This window comes from Mandrillus leucophaeus, unplaced genomic scaffold (genome assembly GCF_000951045.1).
Source record: "Mandrillus leucophaeus isolate KB7577 unplaced genomic scaffold, Mleu.le_1.0 Scaffold1785, whole genome shotgun sequence".
Taxonomy (NCBI): Eukaryota; Metazoa; Chordata; class Mammalia; order Primates; family Cercopithecidae; genus Mandrillus; species Mandrillus leucophaeus.
The window spans coordinates 106,463-133,313 of record NW_012101793.1 but is presented as its reverse complement, the minus strand read 5'-3'; the positions used below and the strand labels follow the sequence as shown (position 1 = coordinate 133,313).

Genomic DNA, 26,851 nt, shown 5'->3' with positions numbered 1-26,851 from the left:
GACGAGTTAATGGGTGCAGCACACCAACATGGCACATGTATACATATGTAACAAACCTGCACGTTGTGCACATGTACCCTAGAACTTAAATTATAATAATAATAATAATAATAACAATAAAAAAGTCAGTGCCAAGAAACTTTAGAACAAGACATGCCTTGACATTCAAGGAATGTTCACCTTAGTTGGAGAATTCAAAACAAGACATAGTGAATAATCACACTAATCATCCCAACCTGCATCTCTGTGACCCTTTAGAGTTCATATTAATCTACCAGTATTCTCTAATGCCATGCACTTTTCCCCTGCCCTGCTTTATGTTTTTCCAAAACCCTGGAAAAGCCAGTCTCTCCAATCTTGTCCTGCTACCTCCTCCAGAAAGACCTCCTGGCTCTGACCACTTGATGAGTGTGGCTCTCCTGAAAGTTCTCCTGGCAGTGTGCCCAGTGTAAGCACTTCTTACACTCACTCTGAGCCATGACATTTTGTTGGCGTGCCTGTCTCCCCCACAGTCAATGTACAGAAAGCCTTCATGGCTCACCCACTCTCTGAACTTGGCAGTTCATTATGCTATTGAAGCTAGCACTGCATGGAGACATGAGCATTCTGCAAGTCACCCTCAAATATCTGAACCTTCTCAGGCATAGCAGGAAGCATAGAATTCAGATCTGATCAAGACCTTCCTTGGTGTCTGCACTTTTCTCAATGGTATGACTGTAGGTGGAAAAAATGTATAAGCAGAAGCAGGATCTACATGGTCCTTGGAAAACGAAATGCCAGAGCCAAGTTGGAGACCCTGAATTGGGCTAGTTCTGTCATAATTTTCCATGTTGAATAAGATATTACTCAAGAATCCCTACGTCATTGCCTGAGTCCAGGACTGAAGTTCTCTGATGAAGAATTCAGCCTCCCAGATGTTTTGTTGAAGGAAAAGTAACTGTGCCATTGTAAATAAACACACCAATAATCTAAGTTACACATCACTCCCCTGTGAGATTTGTTCATGGAAATAAGTCCTTGAGAACCTTAGAAGAAGAAGAAGAAACAAGCAAACAAAAAAAACCCTAGCTGCCCTGACCTGGCAGTCAAACTTGAAGGCCTACACATCAAAGAACTGGCTGACCCATCCACCTGCCTGACAGCAATGGGTCTTCTTCCCTCTATCCAAAATGCATGTGGATGATCATAACAGAAAATGAGACCTGCATGTCTTCCAAACACCAAGAGTCTGTTGGGGAAGGGCTCTGCAGCTGAGGTTTCAAGGGGCCTAAGATTACCCCCAAACATCTCTGCCTTCCTTTCAGGAGGTAGAATCTGAGCTTTATCCCTCGCTAGGCCTGTGACTGCTTTGACCAGTAAAATATGGAGAAGCACCATCCTGAGATGTGCAAGCCCAGACACTGAGAAAGCCTGACCACTTCTAATTCTTCCCCTTGGAGCCCCAGGCTGACCATGTGAAAAGTCTAGCATAGAGAAAGAGGTCAATGTGGAGAAGCCCCAGAGGTCCAGATGCCACATGGAGCAGCACAAGTATCCAGCACCATCTTCAAAGTGCAAAGGAACTGGCCTGCTGAACCCCAGTCAACCCAAGAGTCATGGTTGTTGTTTAAACCACTAAGTTTTGGGGGTGGTTCTTGAGGCATAGTTCATCAAAAGCCCATCCAAGGCCGGGCGCGGTGGCTCACGCCTGTAATGCCAGCACTTTGGGAGGCCAAGGTGGGCAGATCACAAGGTCAGGAGATCGAGACCATCCTGGCTAACACAGTGAAACCCCGTCTCTACTAAAAATACAAAAAATTAGCCAAGCATGGTGGCCGGCACCTGTAGTCCCAGCTACTTGGGAGGCTGAGGCAGGAGAATGGCGTAAACCCAGGAGGCGGAGCTTCCAGTGAGTGGAGATTGTGCCGCTACACTCCAGCCTGGGCAACAGAGGTACACTCCATCTCCAAAAAAAAAAAAAAAAAAAAAAACAGAGCCCATCCAAGGCCATCCCCCTTCTATACACGAGACTAACAAGTACTTACTGAGTTCGGTTAGTTCGAAGCCTTACTCTCTAGATCTCATTGGATTCTATCAACAGTCTCCTGTATGAGGCCTGTTATAAAAGTGATACGGTTTGGCTTTGTGTCCCCACCCAAATCTCACCTTGAATTGTAATAATCCCCACATGTTGTGGAAGGAACCCAGTGGGAGGTAACCGAATCATGGGGGTGGGTTTTTCCCATGCTGTTCTCAAGGTAGTGAATAAGTCTCATGACATCTGATGGTTTTATAAAGGAGAGTTCCCCCACACCTACTCTCTTGCCTGCCACCATGTAAGACATGACTTTCTCCTCCTTTGCCTTCTGACGTGACTGTGAGGCTTCCCCAGGCATTGTGGAACTGTGAGTTCATTAAACCTCTTTTTCTTTATAAATTACCCAGTCTCATGTATGTCTTTTTTAACAGCCTAAGAACTGACTAGTACAAAAGATAAGAATCAAATTGGTATTGGTCAAACAACTTGCCCACATTGCATAGCCAGTTAGAAGAAAATAGAACTAAATATACCTCAAACACGAATGCCTGTGTTGTTTTTCCAGTGGCCTGGCCCAGCCCTGATGCTTCTCTCAGGCTCACTGTCTGGTCTGGCACAAAATGCTTTTATGAATATTCAGTATTATACACAAAAGATCTTCTCAGAACAGACACCAAAAAAAGTCACAAATTCAAGGACAGCTTCTCCTACTCTGTAGTCCACATAGCTTCTAACGCAGCACTGAGCACACAGTGGGAACCTAATAAACGCCTGCTGTTTAAAGCACAGATCCATTGATTACAATAAAAACACAGCGGATTGAAAATTTTCAGAAATGTGACTTGCACCAAGATTTGTCTCTTGCGAGTTTGCTCTGGTCAACATTTTTGCAGAGGCTTGGTGTGGAAAGAACTATTTCCACGTATTTCATAGATTAATTTAATTGAGTCTCTGATGAATGAAATGAGTAGTCGTGAAAATTTATTCACCTTCCAAAATCTCCTGGAAGAGGAGCCGCCAGATCACAGGCCCAGATCACCCTTCCCATGCTAGTTTTGCCTTGAAGCAAATAGCCTGAGACTGGGGCTGCATATCCCTAGCTATTTAATTAAATTGACAGTCAGTTATTTTTTCTTAATCAATGCTGTGGTTATGTCAGTTTCAAAGCCTGTCATCCCTCTTCCAGCTTGGCAGGGTAAGAAAAAGCACAGCACAGCCAATTCATATAAAAATACTTCTGTGACATATGTCCCCAAGTGGGACAGGAGATAAAAGTTCCAATCTCCTTCTACCGTGAACTTCATCTGGGGTCTGGAGTAAATCAAGACTAAAGTGTACATATTTATTAAGCGCTTGCTGTGAGTGAAACACTCTGCTTGCTAAGTATTAGTGGAAATGGCAATAATAAAAACATCTAGTATATATTGTGCTTATTAGACTGGAAAATACTCTCTCACACAAACTCAGTCTTCATAACTTTTCAGAGAAACAAATACACTGATCACTGTTTTGTGGAAAATGGAGGCTGTAGAAGGCTATGTGATATGCCCACGGTTACTGACCCAGTATTTCATGGCTCCAAGACTTTCGGAGGACATTGTGATTCCAAGTTTATTATTCTTTCCAGGATGTGATGAATTGGCAGATGAACAATGTGTAATAGAATCAATATAGTGGGGATGGAACAGCATGTCATCTGGGGTACTGCTTAGGCTTCTGGGATATGAGCGGGATTTGGAATACTGGCCCCGGGTGTGTCTGAGAGCAGAGGGCACAGGGCTTCTTCATAGACAGAGACCTCCCTCCTGTCTGCAGAGCAGGCTGGAACGTCCTTGAGGCTTTCACTTCCCCTGGGCACTGCATCCTTACAGTAAGCAAGGGGATGCTGTGGTTATCCCCGTGGTGCAGAGGAAGACCTAGACCTGTGGACAGGTCATCCAAAGTTGCCCAGGCTACTGCCACTCCAGCAGCTGCCTCCCAAGCCAGGGTTTTAAAAAAAAAAGTCTCAGGGACTTAGTGATGCAGCCATGTTAAACATATTCTCCATTTCCCTGCAGACCTCTCTCCCAAAGCATACTGCCTCTTACATCTGGGCAATAGTGTCTAATGGGAACAGCAATAGCTGTAGGGTCAGGGAACCTGGATTCAATTCCTGAGTGGCCGTTTTAAAACACTGCCGTAAATTCTTTGACACTCATCCTACTGAAAGATGGGGTCTGTGTGTCTCCTATCTTTGAAATGGGACCAACTGGTGACTGACTGTCTTAACCAATAGAGTTAGGAGGAAGGTGATACTCCTAACTTGGTGGCCCTCTAGTCAGGTGGTACTCCTAAAGGTGGCTTGCTAGGTCAGGAGAGGCCTCGCAGCTCCTGCCTTGGTCCTCAGGATGCTTGGTCTCTGATGGTCCCACCATGTGGGGATAAGCCCACATTTGCATATAGAGGCCACATGTATGTGCTCTGGGCAACAGTCCAAGCTGAATCCAGCCTTCCAAACATCCCACTTCAGGGATCAGCCCCCACTCAGATCACCTATAATCATGGGAGTACTTGTTGGCACAGAGACCATCCTCACTGTGCCCTCCCCAGACTCCTAACCCGCAGAATCTGTGAGCATAATAAAATGATAGTGGCTTTTATGTCACTAAGTTTTAAAATGGTTTGTTACACAGCAAAGAAGATTTTGCCGTAGAACATCTTGCTTCCAGGTATCAACTGCGTTTTAAATTCAAGAGCCCCTTCTTTTTTTAGGAAAAAAAAAAAAAAAATCCTGCTTCACATGATGCCGTCAAGACTAAATGACACAGAGAATGTGGATCACTAGGCACAGTGCACAGCACAGGGCTGGCCCCTACAAGTGTGAGTTTCCAAGCAAGCTGAGAAAGGGACTTCAGTTTGTCCTGAAAAGTGTGGCACATTTCCCACCTTGTCAGGTAACCACCCTCACACTCTCCCAGGGCTCAGACTGCATGGGTTAGGCCTTCCCCGCCCACCTCCTCTCAGCAGATTGCCTGGTGGGATGAGAGGCAGCCGTGGTAGAGAGGATTGTTTTCATGTCTGACATCCACTGCCCTCTGGACAGTCTGATCTTGTCAACTGTGGGAGGCAATTGTGGGAGCTCCATGTAGCAGCCTTGGCCGAAGCCCACTGGACTCCCACAGCGACTCAGCACAGAGTAGATGCCCACATTCATTATCATCACCAAGTAGGGGGGCTTTAGCACCTCCTCAGCCAGCACTTCTCTCTACATTGAATTCTGCATGAGTCTCATGATCAAAGTTCAAGTGTGACAGGCACATGTATACACAGAGAGGCTCGGAGCTAAGGAAATAATTCTCTGTATGGGTCTCTTTCTTTCTGAGGACCAGCACAAGGATAGTCCTTTCAAGACGAGAGGAGATTCCAAGCATCCTAGGAGGTGATAATTAACTTCCTGCCCCCACAGGTCTGGGCCTGCGAGAGGACAAGAGGGAAGGACAGTCCCCTCTCCCTACATGACCAGATGGAACCCTGCCACACACGCTTTAAGAAGGCCCAGCTTGCAACTCATGAATGCACTGTGCATGCTCCCCACACACAAGTCTCTTACTCTTACAAAACTGTGAATGTTTGCTTCCCGACTAAAAACTCAGGTGTAAAACTAAATCAGAGAAACCATTTTACTAAGAAAAAACATTTAAAGATTAGTTAATACAATACAGTCATCTCATAAATAACACCTCTATAGGAATGTCATAAATATCTGGGTGCAATTATTCCCATTTTCGAATCTGAGAAGATAGGGATCCCTGAAAGACAGTGAGTCATATGTCAAAATCATCAAAATTCAGAGCAGAAAAGATCATAAGAGCATGTATGGTCCATTTCCAACTGTTCTTACTACCAATGAGGAAACAGACTCTGGCCTACAAGAGATAACCAAGCCTCAAAATATATGGAAACAATGTTTTAGACAAGATTCTTTCCATTGTCATGTTCCTGGCCATGTGTGGCTTTGAAATGACTCTAGAAGTTTTGGCCAAATATTCAGACACCTAGAGCTTTGTAGCGAGCTCTATTCAATGGTACATTTTTCTGATGGTCTAATCGACAACAACAACAAAGATAATTTCAGAAAATCAGTGCTCTGATGGGTGATGTTATAGAGGGTACCAGGGCAAGGTAAGTTTAGGGATGCTATAGATAACGGTCAAGAAAGGTTTATTTGATTTCTGAGCTCTCGTGAGACTTGGGCTTCTTCCTAGGCTGGCATTTAGGAAGAAGACGGCCATGTTCAGTTCAAGCACCAAGATCATGAAGCCCAATGGCGAGAAGCCAGACAAGTTCAAGTCCATCATCTCCAGGATCTTCTGGAGCTGAAGATGAACTTGGATCTCAAGGCTCAGCTCAGGGAGCTGAATATAACAGCAGCCAAGAAACCTGAAGTTGATGGTGGTCACAAAGCTTATTATAATCATTGTTCCCGTTTCTCAGCTGAAATCTTTCCAGAAAAATCCAAGTCCAGATAGTACATGAATTGGAGAAAAAGTTCGGTGGGAAGTATGCTGTCTTTATTGCTCAGAGGAGAAGTCTGCCTATGCCGACTTGAAAAAACAATACAAAAAAATAAGCAAAAGTGTCCCAGGAGCTGCACCCTAATAGCCACGCATGATGCAATCCTTGAAGACTTGGTCTTCCCAAGTGAAATTGGGGGCAAAAGAATCTGCATGAAACTGGCTAGCATTCAGCTCAGGAAGGTTCCTTTGGACAAAGCACAGCAGAACCATGTGGGGCACAAGGTTGAAACTTTTTCTGGTGTCTATAAGGGAGTTCCTGGGCAAAAATGTTAATTTTGAATTTCCAGAGTTTCCATTATAAACAAAAATGACTAAATAAAGTATATTCACATTTAGAAGAAGAAAGGTTTATCTGAAGAAAGGATATTTGAGCAAATCTGCAGAATGAGACAGACCTAAACATGTGAAGAACTCTCCATGCAAAGGGAGCTGCCAGTGCTGAAGGCCTGAGACAGGGAAGAGCCAGTGCTCATGAACAGGGGGAGGGTGGTTTGAGACCAGGATGTGGGTAAGCTGGGCCAGATCTTGTAAATCCTTGTAGGCCACAGTAAGATGTTTGGACCTCATTCCCAGTGCAGTGGGAAGCTGTTGAAGTCTAAGTGATGTGGCCTTATTCACAGAATGCCAGCTACAGAGTGGAAAATGTTCAGAAAGATGCAAGGCCAGGTAGGTGCAGAGAAATCAGTGAAGAGGGCCACACAGTAGTCCCAGAAACAGAGGTGGCTTGGACCAGAGTAGTATCCATGGCAACGAAGAGGCAGCCGTGCTCTGCCGGATACTGACCACTGTCAGCACCCACTGAGGAAAGACAAAGCCTGTCTACCCCCTGTCTAGCAGGAAGGAAGCAAAGGCTGCCCCTCCAGCATCTCCAACAGATGCAATTCAGGTCAGCATAGAGGAGGCCCACTCCCCACTGAGGCAGCCCATCTAGGGACAACCATGGGGCTTTTCCATTTAGCCAAAATCAAATGCCAGCAATTATTCATGTTCTATTCATCTACCTTATTGATGTGCAACCCACTCGAGAGTGGCCAAGTAGTAGTAACAAATATCATGGGGTGGTGGCACGTGGACTGTCATGGAAGCCTGGGTTCTGCTCAAACAGGTCTGTTTTCAGTCCCATCTTAATCACACAGTTGCCCTCGCTGAGAGAGAATCTCCCCCATCACCCTGTGAAGTAAAGAAGGCACTATCCCCAGAATCTAGCAGCAGAATTGCCTGGTGGGTGGACAAAGAAAGCATGCATGTTCAGAGCCACACCAAGGAGCAAGGTAGTTGTCGTGAGGCCGGCTCATGAGTGAGTGTGTGAGCAGAAAGGGCCTCCCTCCAAAGCCGGAATGTGGGCAAGAACAAGAACTCTGGGTGAAATGAACACAGAGTCAGGGCATCTTCCGTAAATCATAAAGACCCACAGGCAGCAAAGGTCCAGACCAGTGTCGTCACCACAGGCCAAGAGCCACATGGATGACACACTGCAACTTGGATAACCTGAAAACGGAAGTCCTGCCGGACCTGAAGGAACACTGCTCAGTCAGCCACGCCTGTCTGATGGTTTTCCCCCTGCCTGGGTGAGCAAGAATTAGAGGCTGGCTTCAAATCTCCTCCAGCCTTATCAATTGCCACCAAAATGGCAATAGCAGCTGCTTTTCCTCTCAACGTATGCAGAGTCCTAACGCCACAAGATATAAAAATATGGTTGCCCTTTGGGGGTAAGCCACCACACACACTATAACAAGCCATGTGGGAACAAACCAGGAGATTTTGATCAGAGAATATGCAAACCGCCAAACCCTCCCCAAGATGCCCTGGGCACAGCCTCAAGGAGAAGCAGCAGTGATTGTAGTTTCCTGAGCAGAAGCCTAGTGGTTTGTGTTGTTCCCACTTTGGAGAAGTCCTGTGAGCAGGAGGGGATGCAAACTCGGTGCATTCATGATCAAAGGTGGAGGTAGTGAGCACCCAGGCCAGGCCGGGGGAGGCTGTCCTGACCCACACTCACACCCTCCCTGGTGGAGTCGCATCCCACTGGAGGTGGCGATGAGGGACTGTGGCTCACTTAGTCAAATGCCATGTCTCACCTCGGGGTAATTCAAGACTTCCCAAGAAATGATGAAGGCAGTGTCTTCACACAGTGTTCAAGTGTACCACTTAGAAAAACAGAAACACGCATCATAAACAGTGGTGAAAAGAAACCTGTAAGCCTGCAGCGATGCAGAGACCCGCTGTCAGCAGCTGCTGAGGAGAATCAGTCCTCTGTGAGGACGTCCGTCGGTACCTGCCTTGTGTCAAAGGTTTGGGAATCACATCGGGAGAATCCTCTGTACCCAGGGCTCTGTTGTCCATTTCAGGTGTAATTTTGAGCAGTGACATTGCAGGGAGGAAATATGATGTCCCCAGAGTGGCTAATTTATCACATAGCACGACCTACTGACAGCTTCAGCCATGTGAAATCTATGGCAAAACATAACCGAAGCGGAGGTTTTTTAATGTAACATTAACCACGTGGAAAATTTCTGAAAAGAGCTAAAAGAAATGACCAGCATAGACAAGTCTTTTGAAACTGGTGGGTTCAAGGAATGAGTAGAATGTCACTGCACTGGGATCTGTGGAAATTAGACATTCAGAGGAAAGAAACTTTTCATCTGCAATGTGGAATGAGATACTTGTCATTCCAAAGCCACCTCCCAGCACCAAGGACTTACAATACCTTCTCCTGTTTATTCCCTCTGGCCGCTCTCTCTCCAGGACCATAAGCTCTTTGAAGAAAGCTTCTTGTCTTATTCATTCTTTCCAGCTTCTAGAGCAAGTGCTTGATAAACACTTGCTAACTTGAAGCAGATTCTGGTAAGAAAACTGCCCTAACTTCATCCACAGGAACTTCCAGGCCTCTTCCTGAGAGCCCTTAATGTTTCCAGGAGGAGCTGCAACCTCTTCAAGGGTGTGAAGACAGACCAGCTAGAAAACCCTGAACTTATTGCAGAAGATGGTGTCGCTGGAGGAGCCCAGCTCTGAGCCAGGTGCCATGCAGCGGGGCGGCAGAACATACCAAGTCGACTAAGCACGTAGCAAGTCGACTCTAATCCTGGTCAAGGACCCACCACTCACCACCCACCTGGCTCAGCTATGTTGTTTCATGATGCGACACCTCAGTGTCTCTCTCTCTCTCTCAAGTGGGTAGATAAAAAGCTCATTCCTTCCACAAAAGGTCTGCCAAAGACAGCAACATATAGGATTTCAAGCACTATGCAGAAGATAAAACACAGGTTTTGCTCCTGGCCCTACGTTTTTTGGCAAGACAACTGGTCTCCGGCACACTACTTTCACCTAAGAGAGGGTCTTTTCCTCTTCTACTCCTCCATAAATCTATAGATATGGAAAACATACCTATTTTTTAGGTGATATCTTGTGTATTTTTTAAGTTGTTTTACGCACATTATAGAAACCCTTCCTGGCCGGGCGCGGTGGCTCAAGCCTGTAATCTCAGCACTTTGGGAGGCCGAGATGGGCGGATCACGAGGTCAGGAGATCAAGACCATCCTGGCTAACACGGTGAAACCCCGTCTCTACTAAAAAATACAAAAAACTAGCCGGGCGAGGTGGCGGGCGCCTGTAGTCCCAGCTACTCGGGAGGCTGAGGCAGGAGAATGGCGTGAACCCGGGAGGCGGAGCTTGCAGTGAGCTGAGATCCGGCCACTGCACTCCAGCCTGGGCGACAGAGCGAGACTCCGTCTCAAAAAAAAAAAAAAAAAAAAGAAAGAAAGAAACCCTTCCCATTTAACACCTGAAAAAAAACTGGGTTTGCAAAATTTCCTGATAAAATGTGTATAATTAAATGCACTTGTGAACACTGTGATTACGGTACTGAGGCAAGATGATTTCCCCACTATTTCAATAACAGTTGGAAATAATTAAGTACTTTCTACAACATGGAAATGTACAGTTTTGTATCTCAAAATACTAGTACTTTAACAGACTAAAACAGTTGTTGCCCGTTGGAGCTTACATGTGTTAAATTATTATTCTTCTGATTATCATGCCATGATTATAATGCATTCCATTTAGGACTGTAGATTGTATTTGCTGAGCAGTTCTAGATAATTTTTTACTTATCCACTCAGTGGTTCTTACACAGCACCTGAGCAAAAAGTTAAAGACAAAATGTAAGCTTTTCATCTAAATAGACTTAATTTTCAATACTCAAAGCTAAGCCTTATTCTGCCTGAACAGAGCTGGCAAGGTTTAATTCCTTTTGTCACAATCTCCCTGGATAATAATTCCTTAATTGCTTCTTAGATGGAAATATTAATCATGGGCGGCCTTTAATAAGACCAAAATTATGGTGTTTCTTATCCCCAAAGGTTAATGGGGAAAAAAATGATTCTTCTCTTCCTTTCTTCTCTGTCCTGATACACAGATTGTGTGGCACTAATCAGTTTTCCCCTTTAAATTATATTTAAGCTAATGTGTCATTTATCCTCAGAGATTCTGAGTTCCTTGAGGAAGGAAATTGTGTCTGATTTATGTGTGAATTTGCCACAGAATCTAGATCCAATAACTGACACAACCTGATTGCATACAAACACAACTGATTTATGTCAACTTGGGAGATGACCTTGACAATTGTGTCACTGCACCTGCTTGACAAGTGTGATGGTTGTTCAGTTGCCTGGCTGTTCGACAGACTGGTTTGAAGGACAGGGTGGCTTAAAAGTTAATTATTCTCTAATAGTAATTAAACCTCAACCTTGTGATTGATTCTGTGCTCAGCACTGTTTCCTGCCCTCCGTTAACTTACAGTACGTTGGCAGAAGTTACATTATAAAAAAGACAAATTGACAAAACAAACTACAAAGCACTGTAACAGTAGAAACAATATGTCTGTCCTACGGATCCCGCCCAGAGTGGCCCTCTTACTTTGACAAGTGTGTGGAGAGTTTACATTCATTGTGACAGTGTAATGGTGTAAGAAACCCCTTTGTAGCACTATTCAATTTGTGTAGATGCTTAAGACCTCTGGTGGAAAAAAAATTGTTCTCAGAGAAGAGAGAATCAATTTGCATAAATGAGGGGTCAACTGGTCTCCCAACCTTGGAAAGTGAGGCAGGTGCCACACACACGGAGCTTTCAGACAGAACCACTTCCGGGGTTCTGGGGGTAAACATGGCAAGTAGAAGTTTGATTTGCTCTTAGGTTTGTTGAAGAGAAAGGGTAGGATTTTTGCAGTATATGTTGCAGGGATTTCAATGAAAGAGAAGAAACAGCTTGGAATAAGCTGATTTAGAGAACTATCTAGATGAGACGATCAATGTGGGCTGCAGGGCAGGGAATAGGCCCTATATTACAAAAGTGTAAGATCAAGATAGAAGAATAAGCAGCTAAAAAGAAAACAAAAACAAGCCAAGAGACAGACAGTGTGCATGTGTGGGTGGGTGGGTGCATGGGTGTTAAAATTTAATATTCAACAAATATAGAAAGGAAAGAAATTGCCAAAATTTTGTGTTGGTTATAAATTTGGAAAAAATAGTAACTTTGAGTTTCTCCTTAAATCATATTCTAAATAAATTTCTTCATGTATTACAGAGCTACAAATTAAGATATTAAATTCCAATTATAGAAAAATAAGACTGTAAAATTGAATATCAAGTATGTAAATTTAGAATAGAAGAAATCACAAAGAATAGATCATCAGATTTAATTACATATAATTAAAGCTTTTGCATAGCTGAAGAAACCAAAATAAAAAGGCAGATGAGAAAAAAAATGCTTCTGTAAATATACCTTCAGAGAAAAAGAGGAGGTAATGATTTCATTCTGCGAGGAACAAAGTAACATCAATTTAAAAAGAAAAACAATTAAAGAGCAGGTGAATAAGTAAACTATTCTCAACAAATGAAAGATTATTATCATTATTATATTATTCTAATTATTATTAAATAATATTTAACAATGATTACTGCCTGGAATTATGCTAAGTGTTGCATATATATCACTCTGAGTTCTTGTAAAAACTACCTGATAATGGATTCAATTCCCACCAAATGATCAAAATTAAAAACCAGGTATGAAAAGTTGTGATAAAAGATTAGTGGTGATTAATCTATTTAAATATGGAACTAAAACTAAACAATTGTGGAATTTAAACTAGAATGTGCAGCCGAGCGCTGTGACTCACACCTGTAATTCCAGCACTTCGGGAGGCCGAGGCAGGCAGATTGCTTGAGGTCAGGAGTTCGAGACCAGCTAACCAACATGGCAAAATCCCGTCTCTACTAAAAATACAAGAATTAGCTGGGCGTGTTGGCACAAGTCTGTAATCCCACCAATTTGGAAGGCAGGCGGATCACTTGAGGCCAGGAGTTTGAGACCAATCTGGCCAATATGGTGAAACCCTATCTCTACTAAAAATACAAAAATTAGCTGGGCGTGTTGGCATAAGCCTGTAATCCCAGCACTCTTGGGGGAAGGCCAAGGCGGGTGGATCACTTTAGCCAGGAGTTTGAGACCAGCCTGGCCAATATGGTGAAACCCCATCTCCACTAAAAATACAGAAATTAGCTGGGTGTGGTGGCAAATGCCTGTAATCTCAGCTACTCTGGAGGCTGAGGCAGGAAAATCGTTTGAACTTGGGAGGTGGAGGTTGTAGTGAGCCAATAGCACGCCACTGCACTCCAGCCTGGGTGACAGAGCAAGACTCTGTCTCAAAAAAAAAAAAAAAAATGTTGGGGTGATCAGACCCAACACCAGGTCGCGGGGGCAATGAAGCCCGGCAGAGTCAAAGGAATGAGAAAAAAGATAGTTTGAGAAAGCAGGACCAGGGAGCCATTCCGAGTGTGGAGGCTGCGAAGGCCCCGGAGCCCACGCGATTTATTGGTGCTCAAACAAACAGGTGGTGAGGATGTGGGGGTTGAAAGGAAGCGGTGTATCAAGTGAATGAGAAACATATGGCTACTTGAGATAATGGGAGTGCTAGAAATAAGCAGCCAGCAAGTCTAGCAGACATGCAAACCCTGCCTCAGCTTTTCTCCCAACAATAACAACAACAAAAATAGCAATTGAGGAATAGACCTCCATTTCCCTCTATTTCTATGAATCACAGAAGAGGACGCTCTCACAGGCTGCTGTCAGGGCAGCCCCCTTTCTGAGGAACGGTCTTAAAGGATACATAGGGTATGGGGAAGTATTACATAAAATGAATTTTATATTACTAAAGTGACTAAAATAAATCCAGTTATTGGAGAAAAGAAGTAGGAGGTGAAGGGGAGGAGTAGGAAAGTAAAGCATTAGAGGGAAAGAAAATTAATAATTCTTTTAGAATATGTGACAGAAAAAGTAGTAGAGAACATAAAGGCATATCGGAACTTCCCAATTAAAATGGGAATAGGCCAGGCATGGTGGCTAATGCCTATAATCCCAACACTTTGGGAGGCTGAGGCAGGAAGATCACCTGAGGTCGGGTGTTCAAGACCAGCCTGACCAACATGGAGAAACCCCATCTCTACTAAAAATACAAAATTAGCCAGGCATGGTGGCGCATGCCTATAATCCCAGCTACTTGGGAGGCTGAGGCAAGAGAATCGCTTGAACCTAGGGAGGTGGAGTTTGCAGTGAGCCGAGATCGCACCATTGCACTCCAGCCTAGGCAACAAGAGCAAAACTCCCTCTCAGAAGAAAAAAAAAACAACAGGGGACTAGGAGAATAAAAATAAATTCTATCCAGCCAGCAGATTTAAAGACTGGGAAAAAGAGGAAACGGTAAAACAAAATAAATGGCAAACTTTACATAAAATGAAATGAAATTGATAAAATCAAGGCTATCCCAAGTCATCCAGAATTTCTAGATCAAAAAGTGGACACTTAGACTGCATTAAATAACAGCACCATATTCTTTGTTGTTCACAAGAAATACCTCTAGTGCAGAGTGACAAACACTGAAAATGGGGGAGACAGAATACCAGCAAATGAAAATAAGCAAGGAAATGACAAATAAACAATAGCAATCATTTCAGTGTCAGCAAATCTCAATTTAAAGTCCAAAGCATTTAGCAGGATAGATGGTGTGATACAAGATTCAATCCATGATGAGATTATAACAGCCATATGTACTTTATACCAAATAACATAGAAACCAGATCAAAACCTTCTGTAAATACAATACAATTTGAATAAGATGCAACTTGAATTTAAAATATAAATATACTTCTTTAAAATTTTATAGCTCAAGTTGACCAAAGGAATGAGGATTTGAGTAAGGATATGAACATTTATTGCTTAAATGATTAATGAACTCTTTTCATATAGCTGAGAACCTTTACAACACTGATCATATCTTCAGCCAAAAAAACTCTGTCAAATTCAAAAATTCAGATTTACAAGCTATAGTCTAGTCATGATTCAACTGTATTAGAAATCAACAATTAAAATATCATAAAAATAGGATTCTTAAAAATTAAGAAAACTCTTGGGCTAAATTTAAAAAGAAATCAAAATCAAAATTACAAATTTGCAAATGGTGCATGAAAGGACAGAACTCAATCTAACTGATGTGGGAATGCAGTATCTGGTAAACAGTATTGGTTGGTGGTGAATCAGGCTGCCTAGAGCTGCGTGATTCAAGTGACTTAACCTGTGTCTCAGTGTTCTCAGCTGCAAAATGGTGATAACAGCATTTCTCCACAGGGATGTGGAGATTAAATGAGAATCCACATAAAACAGGAAGGAGTCAAGCATGTAAGTGTTCTTGAGTGATTTGCATCTGTTCATTCCTCCCTTCCCCATTCTGCTTATCCCATTCCTCTTTCTCATTTTAAAAATTCTCCACAATGTGTTTCTATCACTTTTGTAATAAAAAATACATTAAAACGTCCAATGGAGCTATTTCATTGCTAATCCCATTATTAATAAAATTCAAAGGGAAAAGACTTCATCTGAATAAGAAATATAATCATTCCTTAGGTCAGCATAATCTGATATTCATCATCGTTTCTGCTGATGGCAGGATGTCAGGGGTGGGGGAGGGTGCAAATCAATGCATAGCTGTTGAATCTGTTGCCATTTCAAGTAAGAAAAAAGTGTCCTCATGAAGGACACAGGAAACAGATCTTAGAGATTTAAGTTCAGCTTTGTTTCCCTGTGCTGTGCTTGCCTGGGCTGTGTTGTACTGTGAAGACCACCACTGACATCCTTCCATTCTTCTCCCACTTTACAGATGAGGAAATTGAGGATTGAGAGAACACATGATATCCTTAAGACCACACATCAGTTAGAATAGAACTGTAGCTGCCCAGCGGGGATAATGAACGGAGGGAGAGGCTTCTCTCTTCTCAGGCATGGCCAGGCTGTTCCTCCTCACAGCCCCAGGAACTCAGCCTCCCTCACCCTCCCCAGAGCTGCAGATACTGCTCACACCACTGCCTGAGCTGCTGCGTGGGACACTGCCCCAAAGACATGACCACAGGCCCTTAACATTTCCCGGGTTTTATTGCTGGTCCTTTAAGAGTAACCTGCTAGTTGAATAGGTGCAGCTCACAAGATAACAATCACAGATAAACTTTGTCTCCAAACCCCTGTATTTTTTTTTTTCATGTAAATGTAACAACGTATAAATAGGGGGGATGCATCTTGGACTCTCTCCTTCCCTCCTATGGACTGTCCTTCACATCCTCCAAGCTCCTCCCAGGGCCTGCATGTGTGCATGCAGCATATATGAATAAGAATTTGTTCACACTGTTCCCATTGCTATGTAACTGCTACAATAACATAACCATATTCACAATAGCATCTACAACTTGTTATGCAAAGCATTTTGTGTCATCTCTAACACAATGACCTTCTGCAGGCATCATCATAGACATTGTACAGACGAGAAAATGGAAGCCTGAAGAGGTAGAAGTAACAAGGGCCACAACTACTCAAGGTTGTAGCTAGCAGAGGTTGGGAGCGGTGGCTCATGCCTATAATCCCAGCACTTCGGGAGGTCAAGGTGGGCAGATCGCAAGGTCAGGAGATCGAGACCATCCTGGCCAACATGGTGAGACCCCATCTCTACTAAAAATACAAAAATTAGCTGGGCGTGATGGCACGTGCCTGTAATCCCAGCTACTTGGGAGGCTGAGGCAGGAGCATCGCTTGAACCTGGGAGGCGGAGGCTGCAGTGAGCCGAGACACACCACCGCACTCCAGCCTAGTGACAGAGTGAGACTCCATCTCAAAAATAAAAAAGTTGTAGCTCACAGAGAATAGTAGCAAGTTTTGAATCCACACTAAATCTAAATCTAGACCACACTACATAAAATAGTTATTGCTTTCCCCTAGCTAAAATTCTCTAATACCCTTTAAATTTGCCTAGTGAGATTAATTTTTCATCTGCCCCTAAGATAAATTCTCAGGATGTTCCTGGTCATTTCTGGTCATTATAAAGTCATTTGAAATCACAAAGCTCAGTCTTGATTGAGAAACTAGAAGGTCTGGCTCTATATAATAATCAACTCTACAATCTTAATTTGAAAATAAGATTTATCCTCTTCCTCTTCTAGGGTTTGCTGCTGGTACAAAGCTTCTCTCTTCTCATTCTCCTATTTTCTAACTTGTTAGCTGCTATTTCTTTTCATTTAATTTTTGAATATAGAAATTTCCCAGACTATACAAATGTAAGGAGAATAGTACAATAAACCCATCACTCACCTTCAACAATTATCACCTAACCAAATTATGGCGTATTTTGTTTCAACTACCCCCCCTCAACATTATGTGGCTATTTCTTTATATATATCTGTAAATCTATGTGTGTATATATCATGTACACATTATTTAGTGCCCACTTACAAGGGAGGACATTGGTATTTGACTGAGTTGTTTCACTTAAGCTAATGGCCTCCAGTTCCATCCATGTTGCTGCAAAAGACATGATTTCATTCTTTTCCGTGGCTGTGTAGTATTCCGTGGTGTATATATACCACATTTTTCTTATCAAGTCATCCACTGATGGACACTTAGGTTGATTCCATATCTTTGCTATTGTGAATATAGCTATGATAAACATATGAGTGCAAGTGTCTTTGTGATATAATTATTTATTTTCCTTTGGGTAAATACCCAGCAGTGAGATTTAAGGATCAAATTATGTCCAGAATTGGCAGGTTCTTGGTCTCACTGACTTCAAGAATGAAGCTGTGGACCCTCACGGTGAGTGTTACAGTTCTTAAAGATGGTGTGTCCAGAGTTTGTTCCTTCAGATGTGTCCACAGTTTTTTCCTTCTGGTGGGTTTGTGGTCTCACTGACTTCAGGAGTGAAGCTGCAGACCTTCGTGGTGAGGGTTATGGCTCATAAAAGTGGTGCATCCAGAGTTGTTCATTCCTCCCAGTGAGTTTGTGGTCTCGCTGACTTTAGGAGTGAAGCTGCAGACCTTCACAGCGAATGTTACAGCTCATAAAACTAACACAGACCCAAAGCGTGAGCAGCAGTGAGATTTATCCCAAAGGGCAAAAGAACAAAGCATCCACAGTACAGAAGGGGACCCGAGCTGGTTGCCGCTGCTCAATCCGGTGGCCAGCTTTTATTCCCTTATCGGGCCCCGCCCACATCCTGCTGATTGGTCCATTTCACAGAGTGCTAATTGGTGCATTTACAGACCTTTAACTAGACACAGAGCGCTGATTGGTGTGTTCACAAACCTTTAGCTGGACACAGAGCACTGATTGGTGTGTTTACAAACCTTTAGCTAGACAGAAAAGTTCTTCAAGCCCCCTACCCGATTAGCTGGACACAGCACGCTGATTGGTGTGTTTACAAACTTTTGGCTAGACACAGAGTGCTGACTGGTGCATTTACAATCCTTTAGCTACACAGAAAAGTTCTCCAAGTCCCCACCCGACCCAAGCCCAGCCGGCTTCACCTCTCAAAATGGTAGTTCTATTTTCAGGTCTTTGAGAAATGTCCACACTTTTTCATAGAGATTGTGCTGATTTACATTCCCACCAACCATGTATAAGTGTTCCCTTTCCTCCTCATCCTCACTACCATCTGGTTTTTTTGTTTGTTTGTTTTTACTTTTTAATAATGGTTACCATTTCTGATCCCTCCAGTATTGCTCCGGGGAGTTAAGAGAGCAGGGAAACTTATAACAGTCTTGTGAGCACTGTGTCCAAAGACGGTGAGACAGAGGCTGTGTTCAGAAGCCCTGGTGCTATAGTGGGGAGACTGCAAGAAGACAATGACAGGCAAATGTAGCCTCAGGCTTCACATCAGACCATCACCTCTGCCATGCAACAAGATCCCCAAAAATGAATTCAAAAGAGTTTAAGTCGCCTTGGGGAAACTGTCATCTTTCTGAGCTTCAGTTGTCTCATGTTGAAAGTTCAAACAACTATATAACCTTTTTCTGGGTGGGGGTGGGGGGTTGAGGACTCAGTGAGCTGATATACAAAAGAAAATATTTTGTAAAATGCAGACTGTGAGGCCAGGCACGGTGGCTCATGCCTGTAATCCCAGCACTTTGGGAGGCCGAGGCAGGTGGATCACCTGAGGTCAGGAGTTAGAGACCAGCCTGGCCAACATGACAAAACCCCATCTCTACTAAAACTACAAAAATTAGCTGGGCATGGTGGCAGATGCCTGTAATCCCAGCTACTCGGGAGGCTGAGGCAGGAGAATAGCTTGAACCCAGGAGATGGAGGTTGCAGTGAGCTGAGACTGCACCATTTCACTCCAGCCTGGGAGAAAGAGTGAGATTCCGTCTAAAAATCAAATGCAGAGTGTGGTAAAATGAGAGGGATTCAATATTTGAATAAATTATAGGTTCATACTATAGTTATTATTATTTATATCTTAATGGTCATGCTAGTTACATAACATCATTCTTCTAATATTATATATAAATCTCATCACAAACTATATCTAATCTCCCAGTAAATCCTGCCAGCAATGACTTCAAAATATTTCAAAACTTCCTCCACCTCTCTCCACTCCAAGCTGTCACCAGGGTCCAAGCCTCCAACCACGGCCTCCTCATGCCCTGCTATCTCCTCTGCCCAAGGTAGCCTTTTCTCAAGAGGTGATTTTTCTTTTAATTGTGGTAAAATAGATGACCCTTTTTCATGTTTTTTTAGAGTTTTTATTGAGGTATAATTGGCAAACAAAAATTGTGTCTATTTAGATATACAACTTGATATTTTGATACACGTCTCCACTGTGAAATAATTACCACAATCAAACTAATTAACTTGTCCATCACCTCACATAGTTACCGTGTGTGTGTGTGTGTGTGTGTATGTGTATGATGAGAACACTTAAGATCTATACTCTTGGTAAATTTCAGGTATACAATACAGTATTATGAACTACAGTCTCTGTGCAGTACATGAAATCTCCAGAATTTATTCATCTTGCAAAACTGAAAGTTCATACTCTTTGACCAACATCTCTCCATTTTCCCCACCTCCCAACCACCATTCTACTCTGACTCTATGAGTTCGACTATTTCAGATTCTACATATAAGTGAGATTATGTAGTATTTGTCTTTCTGTGTCTGGCTTATTTCACTTAGCATAATGCCCTCCAGGTTCATCCATGTTGTCGCAAGCCACAGGACTTTCTTCTTTTTAAAGGTTAATTCGGGATTTTAGTGCAGTAGCACTAGGATGAACCAGGAGATCTCACAGTGTGTCAGAAATAACTCCGTCAAAGCCAGAGCATTTTTTCTCTGCCTAAATGCAGAGACTTTGGTCTTCAAAATTTTTTTCCAAGCATCCTAAATGAACTGGCTCCAGTGTAGAGAATACTATTCTCCTTACATCTGTATATGCTGGGGAATTTGCATATTCAAAAAGTAAAAGAAATGAAAGAAACAGCAGCTAACAAATGCTAAAAGGCTACGGCGAAGGAGCCACCTTCTGGCCCACAAGAACTCCACCACAGCAGAAATTCTGCGCCTCACCTGTAACTCGATATTCCTCGATGCCTTTTTATGGAAGTTAAAGTGGTCAGAAGCTGAGTGTGTGTGGATAGCGCTATTGACTTTTCCTTCCTTGGAGGGCCCAGGCTGCCAAATTACAAGGCTACAAAACAAGCTAACTAGCTTGGCAGGGGTGCCCCCACCAACTCCACACGGCTCTTTCCCATCCTGTCTCTCGCCACACTGGTTTGAAAGACCCCCATTTCTCTGTCCTCTGCCATGGACCTTCCGGAGTCGGGAAGCCACCGGAGCTGCACCAGCCAGCCCGGCAGTGGGTTTCTGCTGTTTTTATTTTTAGCCCTGATGCTCCTCCCGAAGAGAAAATAAAAGTAAATAAAATTTAGACTGTTGCAATTGATCTCCAGTCATTTCAGAATGTTGCTACAGCAACCAACAGGGGCTTCACAGTATCTTTCCTCCCCATACCTCCTCCACCTCATTTCTGTAACTGGGGAGCAGGACCATTCCAATGGCATCAGCACCATCTTTTGTGCAGAGCTTCTGTCCAAAGTCTTTGAGAATGGAGCTACCTGAGGCCCAGAGCCAGGCAGGCAGCTCTGTGCATGTGGCCTGTTAACTGACACACCAGCCCCCAGCCAACCTTGGTCCTAAGATGACACATAAAGGAAAGTTGAGCAAGGCACTGATCACTGTTATGCACTCGAAAACAAACAGAGAAGGAAAGTAACCTACAAAATGTTTTGAAAGAAAGTTTTACAGCCTGGATTTTTCCTACTTCCCTGTGAAGTGCTGGGAGACTCCTCAGTCACCTCTGCAGTGTAATCCAAGAAATCTGATTTTGGTGGCCCTGCCCCCTTCCCCTCCAGGCTCCTCAGGGACCTGGTGTACCCTCACCCCTCACCCTCACCCTCACTCCATCCCACCAGGGACCTGGTTTCCTGTTCAGTCCAGCGCTGTCATGTTCTTTCCCTCTTAAGGATTCCAAAATGAACTGGTTAAAATATGCATGCTGAGTTATGGGTGACAAATAGTAACGTATGAGCTTGCAGGAGGAAAGACTGAAGTTCTGTTCAGGTCAGTTCTGGGTCCTGAGGCGACTGCACAGGGACCCCGGCCCCTCACGCAGCCTCAAGTCTAATGGCAATACCAATAATGAGAACAGGCCACTTAAGATCCAACACACATGGGTACTAGCCAGAGGTCTCACAGAGGCACAGGCGAAACCCATGTGCATGTGAACACGAGATGGTTAAATATCCAAACCCTCGACAGCTACTGGTGTGCAAGCTTGATGGTGCCACAAAGGGAATAATTTTACAGAAAATGACTTCAAGGTAATAGGTAACAAGTTCAGAGCTGTTCTATTTCCACCTGAAGCAAGGCCACCTATAAAACCCTTCACACGCCAGCAACTCGGAAAGAGGAAGGCGTTTGTAACAGGCAGCTGCTGTGGCCATTCATTGCTGAGGGGTGTACAGACAAAAAGCTTCCTCCGTGGCCTGAATCTCTGCAGCAAAAAATAGCCACAGAGAGAGCTGGGCCTGCAGAAATGCAGCTCATGACAAAACACAGGCATGGGGACCAAGCGGCAGCCGGTGTTGGCCCACAACCAAGGTCTACACAGCCCTCCCGCTTTCCCCTCAGATCCCTCTAGTCTCAGGGGAAATCCTTCCTACATGTTTGTCCCAGTTGCTCATCTTGTCTGCCTCAAATCCCTGCTCTTCAGGCTAAGACCTTGGAAAATAAATCCATAAAGACTTGCTGGCTATTTCCACTGTCATTTCTTCCTCATCCCTGGGGATCAGAGTCCAAGCATCAGCTTAGAGGGAGGAAGGGAAGAAAAGAAAGTGGGTTGCCCATATCACACCATTACACCCATGAAGACTCTGACATGCCTCAGGAGGCCTGGATCCTCCCTTGTTCTGCCACTGATCATTCTTGTGGCCTGGGTCAACCCCTTCCCTCTCTGATCCCTGGGTTCACCTGCTCGTACTCCACAGAGGCAGAGTTCACAGTTCCCTCCCAAAAACATATGTGTCCTTAAGGCCAGGAACTGTGTAGTTTGGAAGATGATGCAAAATTAACGTGTGCTTAATGAAAGAAGTTACTGCTTTTTGAATAGCTCTAAATATTATATGTGTAAATAACTCCAAATGTATTACACGTATTGCTCAGTTAATCCGCATAGCATCTTGTGAGAAAGGTACTCATTTTGTTTTCGGTTTAGAAAACAGGAAGCAGGAATTTGAGACACAGAAAAGGCAAGTCACTTGCCCAAGGTCACACAGCTTGGAGTGGTGGAATCATGACTCACATTCAGGCATCTAGTGCAGGGCTCCTCACTCTTCATGGCCAGGGCTCTGCCCTTTCTGGAGACACATTCCAACACAGTGGGAATGCAGTAATATGCAGATGTCATTCAGTGCCAGCCTCCCCAGCTGCCCACCTCTCGGCTCCCTCGGGCCAATGCAAATCAGGTGACCACAGGGTGGAGAAGAAGACTAGGGCTGGGGCCCAGCCGGGCACATGGACACAGACATGTTGGCTGTGAAATTGATGAAATACTTCCAAGCTGGCTGACAAAAAGTCACTGCCCCAATCCATCTACCTGCTGGCCTGGCTGCCAAGCCCCTCCCTATTCCCCGCTCAGGGTCCAGCCATTAAAGGGGTGACCCTTGGCCTTAGGTGGGGCCTCCAAGAGGCACCTACCTATGTGGCAGCTGCAGCCCAGAGAGGTTGCTGCAGTGTGTCAGCCCCGCCCTGGCCTATGGCTCTTCCCAAGTCCGTCAGGTGTTCGGGGGCGAGTACGGGGACTGGAGCCTTCAGTGTCCAGCTGAGCCTCTTTCCCTGCCCTCTCTATGTGGGCCCTGACTTCTGGCCAGCTCTGGTCTTTGGTCCCTGGTTTTCCATCCAGGCTGGTGGTTGGCTGTGCTCCTGGGTGGCATGGTTCCTGCCCATCCTTCCCTTGGAGCTGGACTCTATTCCTATTTCCCATGCATGGACCCCGATGGGTACCCCAGTCTGCCACTGGCATCCCCAGCTGAAGGCACAGTACTCACATCTCTCTCTTTCTTCTCTTCCACACATCAATCCTTCCAAATTGCCTGGAGTTTCAGGCCTGGTGGCTTGAAGAGTAGATATCTCTCTGGGAAGGGGACGGGTATCCCTGTGGCCCTTGGTTGGTGCCCTCCATCCACCAATATAGGCTGCCTGACTCCTCACTCCCTGCTAGAAGCTCTTTTCCCCCATTTAAATCCCAGTCGGCATTATTGGAAACCTACTGCATGCCCAGCATTAGTGTGACGTGACCTAGTTGAGAAAATTGCTGTATGCCCAGCTGATGGTAATAACAACCACTTAGACCTAATAACTGCCTGTCGGACGCTGTCCCTAAGTGATTTATATTTATTAAGCTAATCCTCACAGTAAACCCAGGAGATAAGAATTGTTACCATCTCCATCTTACTGAAGAGGGCTCTGAGGCACAGAGAGGTTAAAAAACTCATCATATCACACAGCAAGTCATAGAAGTGTCTGGATTCAGATCCAGTCCCTGTACCTGCAACTGCCACACTATGTCTGACATGCTACTGTACAAAGGGATGAGTATCAGGGCAGGAAAGACCTTAGACATAACAATTCAAGTCCAAAGAAATATTTAGGAACATGTTTACAATTAATTGGTTTATCCCAAGACTTTCACATCTCAGGGGCAGCTTTGGAGCAAATGAAACTGACCAGCTGCTGGGGAACAGGCCCAGGTTTCCAGGGAGAATCTTCCTTTTCTGGCTACTGGGGGGCCTTTCGCCCTGTCCCAGGCTTCTTGGGAGCAGAGCATTCTGGCTGGTCCCAGCCTTGCCCACCAGCCACCCCTGCTGCCAGCAAGCCTAGGGCCACGCAGCAGCTTTATTCTCTCCAGCAGATGTATGCGTAGAGGCCGTTTTCTAGGTGAGAACAAACATCCTCTTTCTCAATGCCCCGGAGAGAAGACACCGTGCTGGACAGGAGCCCTGGCAGTGCAGAGTCCCCTACTGGGGACATGCAATTTGGGAAGAAGCCTCGGCAGACGGTTTTTCCAGCCTGAGCCTGCTCTCCTCGGATACTCAGCTGCGCGGCGCCACCTGCTGGACAGAGCGAAAGTCTCCTCTTGGCAGCGGCACCGGCGACCTGGGCTTCCCTAAGGCCACCTCCCTGGTACCCCTCCAGCTCCTCCAACCCTGACCCTGGCCAGCGGGAACGGGAGATCTTCGCCTTCCACAGAAAGCTTGTGTCATGGGCACTGGTCTCCGCATCTGGACATTTCACAGGATCAATCAGTAGCAGGATTGTTCATTTATTTATCTGCATTACTTCTCTTTGTTCTGATTCTCAGGGCTCTGACTTCTCCCACGTCACCCTCATGTCACTCCTTGGTTAGGGACACTAATTCTTTAAACTCTTTGAGCCTCAGTTTCCCCATCTATCAGGATGGTGCAGGGCTGTTATGAACAACAGAAAGCGCCGACCTAGGTTATTGCACACCTGCCTGGATGGAGCCAGGTGCTGGGCTCGCGGCATGGTGGCCCCGGGTGTCTGTAGATGTTCCCAAGCGCTCAGATGTTACTAGAACATACCATTTCCTCTGCGCAGGGTGTACATAAGCACTGAGCCCTTTCGAGATGAGGGTTCTGGGCAGTTCCTGAACCCTCCTACTCATGGGATTCAAAGAGTGCAAGACTCAAATCAAAGCCCCAGCAAAATAACAAATTCCTTCATAACATTAACTCTCAGAGGAGTAAAATCAATAATATTCACATATTTAACATATTTCCTATTTCCTTATGGGTGTTATACCTGAAATGCCCAGGTCTATTCTATTTCACTTAATAAATGTTATTTTTTCCTCTTTTTTGCTCCTTGTTCTCTCTAAGCCTATTCTTTCTTATGTTATGGGCTGAATTCATGTTTCACATGTTTTAATATGTGGATATGTGGAGATGAGGCATTTAAAGAGGTTATTAAGTTAAAATGAGGCCATTAGGATGTGCCCTAATCCAATCTGACTAGTGCCTTAAAAGAGGAGGAAACGTGAGCACACACAGACACACCAGGGGTGTGTGTGCACAGAGAACAGGCCATGTGAGGACACAGGGAGAGTGCAGCCTTCTGCAGGCCGAGAGGAGCCCCAGGAGAAACCAACTCTGCTGACATCTTGATCGCAGACTTCCAGTCTCCAGAACCACGAGAAAATAAATTTCTGTTGTTTAAACCACCTAGTCTGTGGTGTTTTGTTACGGCAGCCCTGGCAAACTAATCTATCATCTTAGGATAATAAAGTCCGTTGCTGCTCAGTGAAACCGGACTTTAGCCTTACATGGAAGTCAGACAGGAGGCATGATTTTATAATTAATAAAATCATGGGCCTGGATGTAGACTCACACTCACAGAGGGCAGAGCCTGGCAGGAACCCACACATCTGGCTTCTCACCACAGTTCCAGGCACAGTGCTGGTCACTGGACCAAGTGGAATTGAATTGTCTACATGGCACAGTCTGGCAGGATCTGCCTGAGGCCCCTGCAAGGTACCTGCTTGGATTTCTGCTTCTCTTCATCCTTGATAGAGAGTCACCAATTCCCCGTTGCAGAGAAAACTACTCATAAACCACAGTGCAGGGGTCAGGGAAGGGCAGGGTCATGTCTCTCTGGGGCTCTAAAAAGAGGCTGAAGTTTACGACTGTGTGAGATGTTTACAACAGAAACATTTGTTTCTCAAACTGCTCTGGGGTTGCTGAAGTGAATTTCCTCCAAAGCTGGAAAGTGCCCATCCATCTGCTTGATGCAACTTCTCTGGAGGCAAAGAGAGCAGAGACTCCACAGCTGCAGTGGATTCCTGGCTGGGGAGGGAGGGCTGATCAATCAAGCCACAACAGGGATGGGTGCTGCAGGTGTCCCTCTACAGGTGAAGTGGCCATATCTCTGAACCAAAATGCTATTAATTTTTTTAAGAGGATAAAAAGAGGAAGGAAGGGAGGGAGGGGGAGTCAGTTCTGAAATGTGAACTTATTTATATAGTTTACCAAAGATTTATAAAATCAATCATATTTTCAGTTTTAATACATTTTGTACTGAAAATAGTATAATTTCATTAAAACATACCAAAAGCATTCAAAATCATATCTCATTTAAATCAAGAGTGCCAGGTCTGAGTGTATTAGTCTGTTCTCACACTGCGATGAAGAAATACCTGAGACTGGGTAATTTATAAAGAAATGAGGTTTAGCTGACTCACAGTTCTGCATTGCTGGAGAGGCCTCAGAAAACTTACAATCGTGGCGGAAGGCAAAGGAGAAGCAGGCACCTTCTCCACAGGGCAGCAGGACAGAATGAAGGC

The 26,851-nt window shown here is 44.5% G+C and overlaps 1 pseudogene; it reads left to right on the top strand.

The window, feature by feature from the left end:
• The first annotated feature begins 6,286 nt into the window (after nucleotides 1–6,286).
• Nucleotides 6,287–6,874, top strand: LOC105537685 (annotated as a pseudogene).
• The last annotated feature ends 19,977 nt before the right edge of the window (nucleotides 6,875–26,851 follow it).